This window comes from Lampetra planeri, chromosome 41, assembly GCF_965212315.1.
Source record: "Lampetra planeri chromosome 41, kcLamPlan1.2.h2, whole genome shotgun sequence".
Classification (NCBI taxonomy): Eukaryota; Metazoa; Chordata; class Hyperoartia; order Petromyzontiformes; family Petromyzontidae; genus Lampetra; species Lampetra planeri.
The window spans coordinates 7278843-7294792 of record NC_136147.1 but is presented as its reverse complement, the minus strand read 5'-3'; the positions used below and the strand labels follow the sequence as shown (position 1 = coordinate 7294792).

Sequence of the window (15950 nt, the reverse complement as noted above, 5' to 3'; positions counted from 1 at the left end):
AATAAATCAGGGATTTTATTTATAACCTAGTAGAGAAACATTTAAGCGATGCCAGACGTTGCTTATGGCAACATACATCCACAGTTTCCTCTGAGCTGTGGAGAAATAGTTTCTCACAAATATGGTAAAACGTATTGAAGGCAGGATGGAAAATGCAACGCTTATCTTGATGACTTTACTGTTCACACGTATATTCGTAGAATGCAAGTGCTTTCGTTTATTACATTTGCCGAAGGATCTGGAAATCATCTTGAGTATTCTTAGTATGGCTACAATGTCAGTTGAGTCAAAGCATACGATCATTTATTATGTTAAAATTAAAGCTATTCGAGATTATTTTCTCTCTCTCTCTCTTAATACAGTGTTGATAAAACTATAACATTGAGTGTCTTGTTTGTAACATTCGTGATTTTTGGCCAAAGAAAATAAATCCCAAATCCGTTTGGTCAGAGTTACGATTTCTCTATTCCAGTAAAAATCGAAATGGAGAATGTATTTGTTTGCCTTTCGGTAAAGTCACGTAGAAAATCTAATCAAATAATAAACGTCGTATTCTATTATTATTTGATTTGATTTTCTACGTGACCTTACCGAAAAAACCAAAGAGCAATTCCTGCAGTCACGAAAGCTTCGAATCTAGTTTGGAGAATTTCTCTTTTCCACGACCGCATTTATCTAAAGAGACCATTAACTTGATAAGTAATTTTTCAAAAACCGTAGCAAAACACCTTCAAGACAACTTATTTGGTGGTGATGCTGCTGCATAGGCACTGGTGCCTAAGCACAACAAAACATCTCAACACATTCATCAATAACACTCTGGTTTTATGAGGGGGAACATGTATATGTATAATAGGCAATGTTTCAAACAACGTTGCCCATTATATATAGCACGCAAATATTTTTATACAAATATCTATGTTATCTGAAGAAGGACCGTTGCCTATGATATATATTTCTTTTCAGGCACCTCTACTACAAACTGTTTTTGGCCGAGAACATTTTTGTAAACGAGAAACCAGAACCACTAGTAAATAACTCCCTGTTCGCATCCAGCACCTTCTGTACATAATGAGAAACCCATCACGACGGGAAAATGCCAAAAACCCGAACAGTACTATGGCATGTACAGATTGTATTAAACCTAAAGCTTCATTTTGAATATTGGTCACGAAAGCCTACGTATTAAACTCAGCCTGTACCGCTTTGATTAATGTCATGCGTGTCACTACACACTGATGGACCTCCCAGAAACATTAGTTTAATTTTTTTTTAACTGACAATTTAAAGGACAGAAATAAGTGAAGTTTCTATTTTTTCAGTCAACCACACGAACCTCAGACTTAGCGTTCTGCGTCTCAGTGCATTTCTGCTGCAGTCTGGCCAAGAAAAACCCCGAAATTATTTTAAGAGATTCAAGTTCATTCTGTATGAAAAGCTTGCCAAACCAAACTCGCGCCGTATGAATTTCTCCTCAACCGAGTTTATCCCCTTTATTATTTTACCCTCGGTCAAAGGTAAAGGTGCAGCCCGGCAATTGCTCTCTCACGCCACAGCTGGTGGTAGGGCCACCACACGTGCGCGTTCGCGATGGACTTCTCCCCCTAGCACTCACGCAGCCCCTCTTCCCCCCCCCCCACCTCTCTCCAGAGGTCGCAAACGGGTTTTGATTCCTTACCCGTACCCGTACCCGGCCGCACCAGGGTTGCAAACGGCTACCCGTACCCTGCCGGGTATAGGTAGCCGTATACTACCCGTACCCTACCCGAAATGAGTGGCAAACGGTTACTCACCAGTGACTAACGGTCTACCCGTACCCGTACCCGGCCGCACCAGGGTTGCAAACGACTACCCGTACCCGTACCCGGTCGGGTACGGGTAGCCGAGTATCAGGTAGGGTACGGGTATCGGGTACCCGATTGCGACCTCTGCCTCTCTCTCTCCCCCCTTGCCCCTCCCCCCTTTGTTACCTACATAACCTCTTGCCACGGCAGCTCTCTCGCCTACTTCAGCAATTTTCTCGCTGTGGTTGTCCCACCTGATGAAGATTGCTTGCGTTGCGATCGAAACGTCGTGATTTGTTTTTTTATTTTATTTCATACCTACGTGACTTTACCGAAAGAACAAAAGCGTGTGGATTCCTGCAGTCACGAAAGCTTAAAATCAAGATTGTTGAGACTCACTTAAGAGGGAGCTCTCCAGAGCTCTATCCCAGTGGTTCTCGGCACCACCATTGATGGTCCACGATGGCTCATCCAGGTGGTCTGCGGTGGTTGTGATGGGAATGCAGGTTGATCCGGACAGTAATAACAACGTTAATAATACTGGTAGGAACCACCTGGTTCCACCAGCCCACAGGGGATTATTGTGTCCGTCCGTCGTGCATCCAAAAATGGGAGGGGTGGGGCTGGGTGGAGAGGGGAGGGTGGGGAGGGGCTGGTCACCCCGTGGTGCCCTTATAAAACTCAACATTTAACCTACTCACGCCGGCTTGTGCCCGCCCTCACAGTCGGCCATATTTGCGGAATACACCACGCCGCCATTGACCCTGGTCATTGACCGAGCAACCCAACGTTCCTACCAGCTCCCTCCGCAGGGATGTGTTACTGTTTGTTTCAGACACTAATTCACATTTTACTCATGATATTTTATTTTTAAAATGAAGTTAGGTAAACTATCCAGATTAAACGACCCTAAGCCTAAGATCTAAATGCGCCCCCCTAGAAAATAACCTTACAGCTTCGTAAAAAAAAATGCATGTCGTGGTATTGAGAGATAAGCGAATGCGTTGTTACCAGGGCTGGGTGGTCCGCGGAAAATGTTTGCATCGGCTGAGCCCGCGGGCCAAAAGAGTTTGAGAAACACCTCTCTAGAGGGTACTCCCACGATGGGCAAGTGTCTTCAGGGATGTGGAAGTGCCTACACTCTCCCCCACCTCGCGCAATCGACTCACTGTGTTATCTTCAGTGTTCGGAGTAATTTGTTTAATTGGGTTATTGAGGGACTGAAGCACAAATTTAACGACGGTGTGTTAACAGACAACGTAACCATGCCCACAATGAAAGCTTGTACTTCCCAGGTGACAGCGGTTTGGGGAGGCCTTCATTCAGCAGCGGATTGACCATGGCTCATGATGAATTTTCCACCCTAGCAAAAGTCATAAGTGCCTGGGCGACTCAAACACATGTGGTGTTTGAATAGTCTTATTCTTCATTGATTTAATGTGTTGACAAAGTGCTAAAAAAGGGGTCATGTTTGCGGGTAAAGGCCGTGTCCTTTGATTCGTGTGCTTACAATGTAACATCCCGTGCCATCCAAAATGTTTCTTTCTGCTCAAGGATGAAATCAGACAAAGAGATTTTTTTGGCCAAGGTAACCAGGGAGTGGAGCTTTACAAATGAGAGGACATTGTGTTTGTTGTGCAAGCACGTGGGACTTGGCATCACGTCGTGAAATTCCGAGCCGCCCAATGAAAGGCATATTCTTAAATTGTAAGTTGTCTGTTCATGCGGTACAGCCCCCTCTCTTTGTTTTGTTTCAGTCTCGTGGCCTCCAGTATCACCTAAGTGTCGAACTCGTATAAATCACTGTTTTAAAACGGATGTGGGATTTTTACAGGTATCAGTTAATTTGACGAGTGAAATGCTTTGCGGTGGTTTTATTATATTTACAAGGTTTTTCACTGCACATCGCCACTTTCTCACGCTCACAAAACCTCTCGGTGAATTTGGCATCTGCAGGCTTGCCTATTGACAAACACAAAGTTTGTGGAACAGTAAAACTTATAGTTAGAATGCACGGCCAAATTAATATGAACACAGAGTCAAGTAAATTACATTTCGAGCAAATACAGCAGCATCGGTATAGGCAATTGTGTGGTTACAAAATTATAAACACACCATGCAATGGACACCTTTTTAAATAGTACTCTTTTTACACACACACGTCTCTTTAATATATCCTCAATCAAATTCATTGATATCGTTTAATTATGATATACTTGATGTACACATCATATCATGCGTGTGAGAATCGTTCATTTTTAAGTCATACATGTTATATGTAATTGTTCCACGTGACTACCAGAAGCACGACAACGCAATGCAACTTAAAAATAAAAAATAAAAATTTCAGAATTGAATCGCTAACCCAACACGTGACAAATCATCGAATCACAAGGGGGAAATGAACAACAGGTATATTGCGCAACATATTAGAGCTACCGGTGCAACATCTATAAAACTTCACTCAGAACGCAAAATATGACTGCTCCCAAACTTATAATGTTCGACGCGAATGTTCGACAAATTATTTGGTGATGTTGCGTTGGCACAACGAACAAAAATGAAATATATATATAATCTGCAACAGGAAATGGCCTTTCTTAATAGCACATCAGGCCATATTACTTAAACATCATTCGTTATCATTCACTTGGTCGTTTAATTTACAGGGTATTTGCTATCTATGCTATATCACTCATATTAATTAGCAGCATCAATTGCTGGTTTGTTCAAACGAATGAATGGGCCCAGCGGGGGCAATTTAACCCACCCCCCACCTCCCTGTGGGAATTTAAAAAGCTAACACACTAGACAGCCAAATTAAACTCGTGATGCTAAAAACACAATTCAGGTGATGGGCAGTCCAAATCAGCATGGCCCGGAACACTAAACAGACCTCCCCAAAGGTTAATAAATGAAGGCAGCTCTGAATAAACAGCAAGTTAAATTTACTGGCCATTGGAATGCGAAGAATTGAGTTCACACAATGGATCCTTTCATTGTGAAGGGTGCACAGCTGCCTGTACGGCCTGTGTATACCTTCTCAGAAGCCGTTCGGTGGCCATCACCAATCTTGGCGACAAGATAACCTCCTCCTCATTCTCCCGCACCCTCCAATGTTTTCCTAGACAGCTGTGGCCTTTTGTGCTGCGGCAGTGACCTGGTTAATAGCAACCGCCAGCGATGATGGAGCGGTTAATGGTATGGTGCTACCAGTTGGGTAGATACATGAGCTTATTATATGTAGGGAACACATATATATTCATTGATTCAATTATACTGCCATGCTAATATTCTTAGGTTTTTTCGGTAAAGTCACGTAGGTAAAAAATTAAAATTAAAAAAAGTAAAATAAAAATAAAATAAAAATCACGACGTTTCGGAGGCAACACAAGCTTCCGTCTTATTTTACCTTTATTAATTTTAATTTTTATTTTTTACCTACGTGACTTTACCGAAAAAACCTAAGAATATGAATACTTGCAGTCACGAAAGATTCAAATCTAGAATGCCATGCTAATGATAACAAATGAATGTAAAGTGTTGTAACCTGAGCACATTATAGGTATTTTAACTCATTTCTTTCTCAGCAGTGGATGGACCAACGCAGCAGTTGTTCATACAGTCTTCCCTGATACTGGTGATCGAGTTTGACTCCCGGGCAAATGCTGTTTGCGAGCACCTATGAAGGCTGGCGCGGCACACGAGGGAGTGGGTTGCCAGCACCACGCCCGGCCGTTTCTGTCTCTCTCGTGGCGATGTTTACACACCGCACCAGGTTGAGTCGACCTAGGGAAGGCCCAGGAACCGGTTCAAATAATCGTCACTGGTGTTGGCCGTGAGCAGGAATCGATCTCGCATCACTGGGTTTGAAGCGCAGCTCGCTAACTGCTACACACATGACAACATATGCACGCTTATGACATGCATAGGTTTTTAGCAGCAACCTACTTTGGTTACCTGCCTCCTACAAATGAAACCTCATTGTATTGTTTCACCTCCGATATTTTTATTCCACTTTGCAACGTTTTAAACGTTCCTACTTTGCTCTGAAAAAAAGAGCTATTTGCCCAAAGCATTCGCTTACCATCATCAGCCATGATCATCCACTGCTTGATGAAGGCCTCCGCAAGCTATCACCATCTCTTACAACATCTAGCACCTTGCAAACGGGCTGATTTCATTGGTCCATCTCCACGGTGGATGTGCAATCAGGTACGTTCCATTTCTTAAGCAAATATGCACAGTGCAGTATATTACTGGTAGGAACCTCCTGGTTACACCAGCCCACAGGGGATTATTTTGTCCGTCGTGCAGGAAGGGGCTGGGTGGGGAGGGAGGAGCTGGGTGGGAAGGGGAGGGTGGGGAGGGGCTGAGTGGGGAGGGCAGGGCTGGGTGGGGAGGGGAGGGTGAGTAGGGGCTGGGTGGGGCTGGGTGGAGAGGGGAGGGTGGGGAGGGGCTGGGTGGGGAGGGTGGGAAGGGGCTGGGTGGGGAGGGTGGGGCTGGGTGGGGAGTGGGAGGGGAGGGGCTGGTCACCCCGTGGTGCCCTTATAAAACGCAACGTTTAACCTACTCACGCCGGCTTGTGCCCGCCCTCACAGTCGGGCATATTTGCGGAATACACCACGCCGCCGTTGACCCTGGCCATTGACTGAGCAACCCAACGTTCCTACCAGCTCCCTCCACAGGAATGTGTTTATTTTTTGTTTCATTTAAAAGGCAGTGTTTTTGGTGATGAACGATGGAAGAGTGTTGCTATCCTGAGCACGTTCAAGGTGCACCTTCTTACACGTATAATACTCAGTTAAGCAGCCACATATGTGCCTCTATATGTGTGGTATTACTGATCTTAAATAATTGGGGTTTGTTAGGCCATGTCCCAACGAAGCTTATGCAAACATACTTTAAAAGGAAGTGGCTCATGACCAGATCATTCTTGACCCATCTTGACCTTTTGAGGTCCTTCAGCAACAACAACAAAATCCAGTAGAAGCTCATAAAAACACATCCTGTGTCACTCGACACACTATATTACAAGTCAATATAGCAGCGAAATTGAATCAAGTATCAAAACACTTGACATCCATAGAAAGAGGTGTGTTACGATCGCAATTCCAGACATTGTGAAGACTATCGGATTATTATTCAATATCTGTGGTATTTTAGATATTTTATCAGGTAAAATTTAGTGTTTACTGAAATTGCATTTAATTTAGTTTTCAATTGTGCACAGCACGGAGTGATGGCATTACTCGTTTTTGCAGACGCATCTGCCACTTTACACATGTTGTACCATACGCCATTTACTAAAACTTTGTGTAAATTATGACAAACATATCTCATGGAAAGGCTCTTATAAGCTACAATATAAAAGGCAAAGTTGTGATCATGTGTGTCTGTTCAAAATGTTTAGCGTACTTCCCGACATGTAACAAACTTGAAATTTTCCATGTGGGTACTTTCCATGCTGGACACCCTGCAAAATTTATAAAAATACACTTTTGTGTTTTTTTGGGGGGGTAGCTCAATAATGCATACATTTTTTTTCACGGCAAGTGAGCTGTGACGTCACATCTGTCACGTGACCCGCGCATTCGGTAGTGTAGTCGTGGTTAGCGTGCTGCGCTACGAACCCGGCGACCCGAGTTCGATTCCCGCTCACGGCCACCACCGGTGACGATTATTTTAACCGGTCCTGGGCCTCCCCTAGGTCCACTCAGCCTCAAACGAGTAACTGGTGTGGTGTGTGAACATCCCCACTGGGGAGACAAAGGCGGCCGGGCGTGGTGAATCCACGTCCCGGGCGAAGCCGGGTAGGAAAGCTAGGAAGCTATAAACAGACATCCCTCTCTTGATTTGTGACATTTCGGGATAGCGATTCAATTCTCAAATCTTTATTTTTGTACGTCACGGGGCAAAGCGGTGCCTGTCCTGGCTGCAGGGGTCACGCGAACTAATTACATGCAGCATGTACAACTCAAAGTTGAATAATTCTCACACGCATGATATGATGTGTATATCAAGTATATGATATGATACATATTTCAGGTATATGATGTGATGTGTACATCAGTATATGATAATACAGCTTAATACATTATTTTGATTTTCATCATCACATCTACCCCTCTATTTAAGGAACGAAACAGGAGGATTTCTCCACAAATCTGGCTGTTGCCTGATGAAGCTGGTTGTAATTACTGGCGAAACGTCGTACTCAGATTGTAAATGTTGTGGCTTGGCTCTCCAACACACCGGTGATGCTGTACTAGTAACTAATTGGCAAGTTCTGTTTACGTGACAAACCTTACTAATTGGCTGTGTCGGGTGGTGACGGTTTTGACAACACATTTATATATTTACGCGATCTAACCCAGAAAACATCTATTATGAATAAATATCGATTTGTCTTTTTTAATTTTAACCAAAGGATGTGTTCTACACAGATTCCATGTACTGTATATAAAAATAAAAAAGTACCATACAGACCATGTCCTTTGCACGGTGTGTTCGTAATTGTGTAACCACAGAATTGCCAATATGATACTCGGTCTTCATATCAATTTGCTGTTCATCCTAGCTATACATTTTGCTTTTCCGAAAATGTTTTTTTTTATATGTTAGGCAGCTTACGGATTATTATAATTCATCTTACTCGGAATACTGTTCCACGTTCTCCTCTGTCTCCATGCAACAGGACACATCTCAAGGGGCACTCACCTGAGTGAACGATTGAATGGGTGCTTGTGCTAGGGGCCCAATTGACACATGGGTGTATGACTCCTTTTAGTTGTACATTTGTTTTTGTGGAGTTAATTTCTTCACAAGTCCTTAATTGTCAATTATAAGTCATGTCATCAAGTCGATGTGATTGGGCAGTTTCGCCTTGCACGCTTCAACGTCGCCGCAAACCCTTAGAATAACGTACGTATGGGATCTCAGAAGAATGTTCAGCGGAATTATTTTTTTTTGGGACTCAAAAGGCTTGCCAGTGTTTAAGGGCAATGGTGCCAGACACAGGGCTGCGACGCGGGTTCAAGTGGCTCGTGTTAACACAGCGGTACGAGAGGGCTCGTTCTGCAGCCAAACAACAACCTTGAATTTAGCTTTACCGTCACTGGCTCTATGGCTCCTCCGAGCCTGACCTCCGCATTCCTCAGCATCGGCCTCGTGAGCTGCAATGTATACAACGCGAAGTCCGTGCCGCGCGTTACAATTTCCGTCACCGCCCCAAGAAAAAACAATGGAAAAAATCTTCACGCAAATATGTGCTTAAATGGGCGAAATACTCACCCAACTTAAACAGCTAACCAATGCACAATTTTTTTCGATTTAAAGCTTTCGTGACTGCAGGGATTCATCTTCTTGGTTCTTTCGGTAAAGTCACATAGAAGGGAAGTAATAAAATAATAAAAATAAAACATAACAAAATAATTATCACGACGTTTCGGCCACAACGCAAGCAGCCGTCCTCAGGTGTTTTATTTTTATTATTTTATTACTTCCCTTCTACGTGACTTTACCGAAAGAACCAAGAAGAACAATACAAAATTGTTTTACTATTATGATTATTAATGATGTAAGTGTGATTGGGTCACCATGTTATGGACCTGGTGATCTGCATTTGATTCCGAATCACAGCAGCTAACATTAGTGGCAAGTCATAACTGAACTCGTCCTGGGCTCTCCTTCACCGACCTGCACTGATTTAGGAACGGCTGTACATTTCATCGTCGGCCATAGTCATTTCACCGCTGGATGAAGGCCTCCCCCAAGCCTCTGTCATCTCTCGTGATTTGCTTCGTCATCGCGATCCATGGGTAGATCGCCCGTAGGTGGTCCACTGCACATTTTGTCACTTGTTTCCACTTTCCTGTCTTGTGCGAATATGCCCAAGTAGCGCAACATCTTTCTGGCACCAATCTCGTATGATGCCATCGTCAAGCCATTCTCTGTCAGGTCTTCCTCTCTTTTGCTGTTGTCCATACTACATATGTGCCCAAATAGTGCCAGTTTATTTCTCATCACTGCCTGCTTCAAGTCTTTCTTTTGCGTGCAACCTTTTCATTACTTCGACTTTAGCGATTTAAAGAATACGAATTGTACACGTCTTAAATACAGGTAGTGCAAACGTTATTGTGAGGGTGCGAGGTCAACAAAATATCTGAGCTGGCAGACAAAACACGGCTCCCAGAAATGTAAACGCAAGTGAAATACAAGGCAGATTTTGACTTGTTCTTGGCTCTTTCGGTAAAGTCACGTATAATGGAAATAATGAAATAATAAAAATAAAACATAATCAAATAATTCTCACGACGTTTCGGCCACAACGCAAGCAGCCGTCCTCAGGTGAAGAACAGGTGTGTCATTCAGACTCTGTCTTCTCGACAGACCTGTTCTTCACCTGAGGACGGCTGCTTGCGTTGTGGCCGAAACGTCGTGAGAATTATTTTATTATGTTTTATTTTTATTATTTCATTATTTCCATTCTACGTGACTTTACCGAAAGAACCAAGAAGATGAATCCCTGCAGTCACGAAAGCTTTAAATCGAGATTTTGACTTATTCATGATCATCGTCAGCATCATAATGGATCTGGTGGTGATGTTGCACCACAGCAGTTGTAGTCTGGTGACCAGAATAATTTTCAATAAGGGATTTTGGATCTTCCACCACTGGTTCATGACTCCCAGACCTGTCCGGTGTTTCAGTTTGGAACGCTTGGGCTTGCTTGTTTATCAGTGAGTGAAAGCAATATTTGTTATTACTCTATTAGGTATGTGTGTGTGTGTGGTGAGAGCAAGCCATTTCAGGGCTGCATCTTTGCCTTTCCTCCATTTTAAAACTTATTAGGAAAATTACGGTGTTATTACCTAATGAGCGGTGAAAATGTATCGAAACGCTGCATGCATTTTTGTTTATATCCTAACAGACTGCCATTGTACAATGGCTCCAACTGAAAAGCATTTAATCATTTTTAAAACACAGCTGTAGTTTGCAGATTCCTTGCGGAGGCCGTGCTATAATTACATGATTACTTCCCATTAAACAGAAAACCCAGTAGGGACTACTGCACATGTTCAATCCCCGGCCCTTTGGGGCCATCACGAACACACTTTACACGGCAGCCAATTTTTTGTGTCCATACGTACTTGCATTGACTTTAAATACTCGTGTCAGTTTTGCGTTCGTTTATTTTTCTATCTACATTGGCGGGGAGTGATGCCACGGTGGTTGGTGTACCGCACCTCTGGCTTGGAAATTTGAGATCAGTTTCCAAATACAGCCAAGATTAACCATGGCTAACCATATCTGGCTTGTACCATATATATGTGTGCGTGTGTGTATAAAATTGAACAAATTCCAAACTCTTCAAACTCTGTAGATGTGAATGCTGTTGTATTAATAGTGAGAAGCCTGTTGAGATTCAACCGCATATGCCTATTTGTGGCATGATTTTGAAAGAGAGCTAACCTCATGCACCAAATCATGAAAAGCAGTGCCAGTGCCAATAATCCGAATTATCAGTACATTCTTTGGTAAATTTCAACCTCATTCTCATAGTATCTACCATCATCCAATGCCGCCTTATTCTGGCCTCTTGTAGCAGTGGGCTTTATTAAATGAAGTCGCGGCTGCTGTAGTCTCTCCCACAGGCCATGGGTTCCCCACCTCTGCTACAGAGGTGGGGAGATGTTAACTGTCTCACCTGGTATACAGGAGGTGGTGGGTTCGATCCCAATCCTGACGCCTGTATATTTGGAGTTTGCATGCTCTCCCCGTTGTCGCATAGATTTTTCTCGCGGTTTTCCGTTTTTTTTCCTTCCACTCTTTATAATCAACATGCGTTTCGATTATTTGGCTGCTATAAATTTCCACAAGAATAAGCCACTTCATTGAGCTATCATTTGTGGTCAGGTCGCTTCTAAAAAAGAGCTATATAGCTCAGTGGGCCTTACCTGGTAAAATATAATAGAATATCACACTTGTTAAAGGAATGGCTGGTTGTCCCTAACTTGCTTCCACGAGTTAACTTGGCATGTGCTGGACACGTGGGGAATCCCATGCTTTCACAGGTAAAGGATGAATAATCTTCTTCTTGGTTCTTTCGGTAAAGTCACGTAGAATGGAAATAATAAAATAATAAAAATAAAACATAATAAAATAATTTTCACGGCGTTTCGGCCACAACGCAAGTAGCCGTCCTCAGGTGGAGAACAGGTCTGTCTGAGGACGGCTGCTTGCGTTGTGGCCGAAACGTCGTGATAATTATTTTATTATGTTTTATTTTTATTATTTTATTATTTCCATTCTACGTGACTTTACCGAAAGAACCAAGAAAATGAATCCCTGCAGTCACGAAAGCTTTAAATCGGAAGATGAATAATCTGTTCCCTTTAGAACACACAAGGTCAAAGTGAAGCTTAACCTTCGAGTATGGGACAAGGGGCAATACAGAGGAGGATTACAGGTTTACACTTGACCCCAATGGAAAAGTAATCTGAAATGTAAACTAAGGATTGTAATCAGTTTACAGATCTTGCAGCAGCATCATAGATTGCCTGATTGATTGCTTAATCTGCAGTATACATCGGAAGTGGATTATGATTTGAAATTTCCCTTTCCAAAAGTGTCAACATACAAGTGAAGAGTTAAGTGGTGTACAGTAAAATTCTGGGGAACCCACTATTACTCGCAACAATCGTTGAGCAGGTATACTTTACAATTCACATGTGGAAATTATTGAAAAATGTGTAACTTTAAGTAAATTCTGTAATGAAACAAGGAGGCCATAACACGAGCAGATGTGTGGCCTAAGAAGGATGATTTATAAAACTATTTCTGATTTCAAGCATTGCGTACGGCTCAGTGAACGCATATTATTTCACGGTTTTGTGGTTTTGGCTGTGTGTGTTCTGCAATGATATGGCCAATTGACAATAATTACACCAAAGGTTAATCTTTCTTCAGAGCAGCTGAAAATTATTCCAGTTGGGCAATTGGGGATTAACAACCTAATTTTCTTATTATCCATTATAATTGTTGGGTTTGCCAAGCGGACGACTGCAGAGCGTGCTGCCACTAATACAAGAACACTCACATTTGTATCGAGGCAGTGCACACAGGTGCATGTGGCAAACTGATTAACATTGCACACAGTCATAATAGTGGATCATTATTTATTATAGTTTATACTCAACGTTGAGTCCCTGCAGACGGCAATGCACATCGTACTTTCATAAAATTTTTCATTAACAAAAACCACAACTGCATAAACAGCACACAAGGTAGAATGTGCAGTGGGCATGGAGCCGTGCAGAGATCAATCGGTTAAAATTGATTTAAATGCTCACGATGCATGCATCATATTATTCTTTCGAGAGTAATTTTTTTGTTATATATCTCTTGTATTAATTAATATTTGCCACTGCTGGTGGAACGGCCGACATTCCAGGGAGTTATTCGAGATGACCTGAAGTTTTGGAGGAAGTGGTAGTACCCACACTGCACCCCACCACAAGTGACCTGCTGCTCGACTGTGGCGCACCCATTCATACCGCCGGGTGGACAAACGCAGGGGCATTGAAGACACGTGCGTCATTGTTTTATCTGCCGCGTCAGTGCGCTAACCATTACACCGTGCGAAATACGTGCCTGGAAACACGACTCCAAGATATGAGTGTTTCTCAGCTACATGTTTAAATGTAGACACAAAACATTCTACCCAGTAGCAGTTTGGTTCGTTGAGTTACTTGTGTTGCTGTTTGGACATTAGTGTTGAGCGGTCGGTGGACATTAGGCCTGCGGACAAATCTCTCTTCGGGCAACATTGCCATGAAAAAGAAAAGTCCATGGAAGCCTTTTTCAAACAAGCAAAAAAATACCCAAATAAGGTATGCGATTGGAACGTAAATCTCCAGTTAAATAACACTGGAGAAATAAATCAAGAGCTTAAACGATTCCTAATGTCAACAGCATTTGAGGGAAGAAAATGATCAAATGCAAACTGACCCACGACCCCCATTTGACCTCACCGTAGAGGGCACGTGACCTTATATGTCCCCGAGCCCTAGCAAGATCGGCCCGTGTCAGCGAGCCACATCTGTTAGCACGTCAACAACAGACAAGACGAGTGGTAGGGCCTCTTCTTTCAAAAGCCGCCCCTTCCACCGGAGTCTCAGCCCGCCTGCCCTAGTTTTTTTTTCCCCCCTCAAAGAGCCTCGTGCTATGTCTACGAATCTCACGTAAATCTTCTGGTTGAAAAATAAACGGCATGCCATGTCACGAACGGTGGTCAATCGTTCAGGCAACAGACAGGCTCAGTCGCTCTTAGCTTCAGGAGGTCAGGCGCATTGCGGGTGCTTTGGTCATAGGCTCAACAGAATATAATGGGGAACCTTAAATGTATATTTCAGTTTTTAAATGAAAAATACCTAGAAAAGTAGGTAGATTATTGATGTAGTTTTCTTTATTTAATCCACTGCTGGGCGAGTGCCACCTCACACCATGTTAGTCACAGACGTTTTTTGACCATACTTCACCACACTGGTGAGGAGGGTCGGTGCCCAGAACTGGCTCAGAGATCCCTCGCCATTACATGTTAGCCATGGCTGGGGATTAAACTCACTTCACCAGGTTTATAGCGCAGTGCACTATCCACTGCGCCATCCCTACCTCTCAATTTAACGATGTTGAAATGCTCATTGGCTGCCTTGCCGAGACATTTTAATAAGAGGTTGAAATATGGAAGCTGCGAAAGTATGCCTTTTATTTGTTAAGACCTTTCATTCAATAGACACATCGCTCTGAATTGTTTCAATTATCACATTAATGTTCTGAAACGGCAACCAAACGTTCTGTATCATCACGAGAACTACTTCTCTCTTTCCCCCCTTCTTCAAATATTTTTTCTTACAGTAGCAAATACATCAGATGCCTTACATCGCACAAATGTCACTGGCGACGTGCCCGAGTACACAGACAGAACAGTTTGTGTACTTTTTCACGTAGTCTTCTCGAACGCGCTTCAGGTGGGCTGTGACGAGGGGCATCGCTAAGTCCGCGCCTCGTGGCTATTGTCACAAATCCTCATCGCTTAATGCTGCAGCTAAGCTGGCCAAGCTGCAGTGCATTCCTCTACCCCCCCCCATCGCTCCACTTCAATCCCCACCTAAAAGGTTTGTAGCTTTCTGAAGATCACACACGCAAGCATAAGAGCAGTAGGCAAGCTCTTCAGCAGTCATGCGTACGACTTGTACAAATCCTGAAACGTTCCTTTAATGCTTCTCACCCGGGTGTCGCTTTTGTTAAACGATGCATCGCTTACTCAGCCTGCCCTGTTTTTATTTATTGATGCAGAGGAATTCACAGTAGATTCGTCCAGCGTGTGTTCCGGGTTGGACCGTGCGTTGTTCGGCATGGTGTGCAAAGTTTCGCTCCACATTTTGGCAGCTTCATCAACGACTGAACACGGTAGTTTGAAACGTCGGACGTCATGCTGAACAACGCACAAAAAACACGTCGGAGAGATGTACGGTACAACTGCGAAAACCTGAGCAGGTCGTATTTTATCGCTCGTTCTCTCGTGGAATAACTGTTGAATGTTGTTTTTTTTATTTCAATAAATATTATTATTGTAATATTTTATAGCATATGTGTACACATAATGAAGTTGCATTTTCTAAGGTAACACATTGCAGATATTCTATAGTATTTACTTATCGCACCCCGAATCTTACCTTTTACAACACTGGAAAATATTTGCTGAGATCACCTGTATTCTCAAGAGCGGATTCCCACAATGCACAGGGGAGACTTGATAAAGCCACTCGTTTTTCACGAACGGCCGCGTGACTGACAACATTTGGAATGACGTGAACAAGAACGAAGAGGAGCAAATCGGTGATCCATACCGCATCTACTGCCTCTTGGGATTGGTTGAGAAAAAATTATAAGAGCTGGGTCGGTATACGTCCCGAGTGGTAAAGTAAAATGTGGGTATGCCTACCTCTTCCAATGTTGGCATCTGTTTAAGGTGGAAGAATAGACCAAATACCCTCTGCAGTTGTCTCGAGTATCAGAATCTGTATTTATCCTGGAGAAATCTGATGAGCTATGAAGCTCTTTTTCATAGATGTCCAGTAGTGCTTGCCACAAATGAACCAC

The 15950-nt window shown here is 43.1% G+C and overlaps 1 protein-coding gene across 3 annotated transcripts in view; it reads right to left on the bottom strand.

Moving 5' to 3' along the window:
• Positions 1-15950, bottom strand: part of LOC144732149 (PDZ and LIM domain protein 3-like) — a 129822-nt gene that overhangs the window by 76715 nt on the left and 37157 nt on the right. The gene's annotated exons all lie outside the window — the stretch shown is intronic.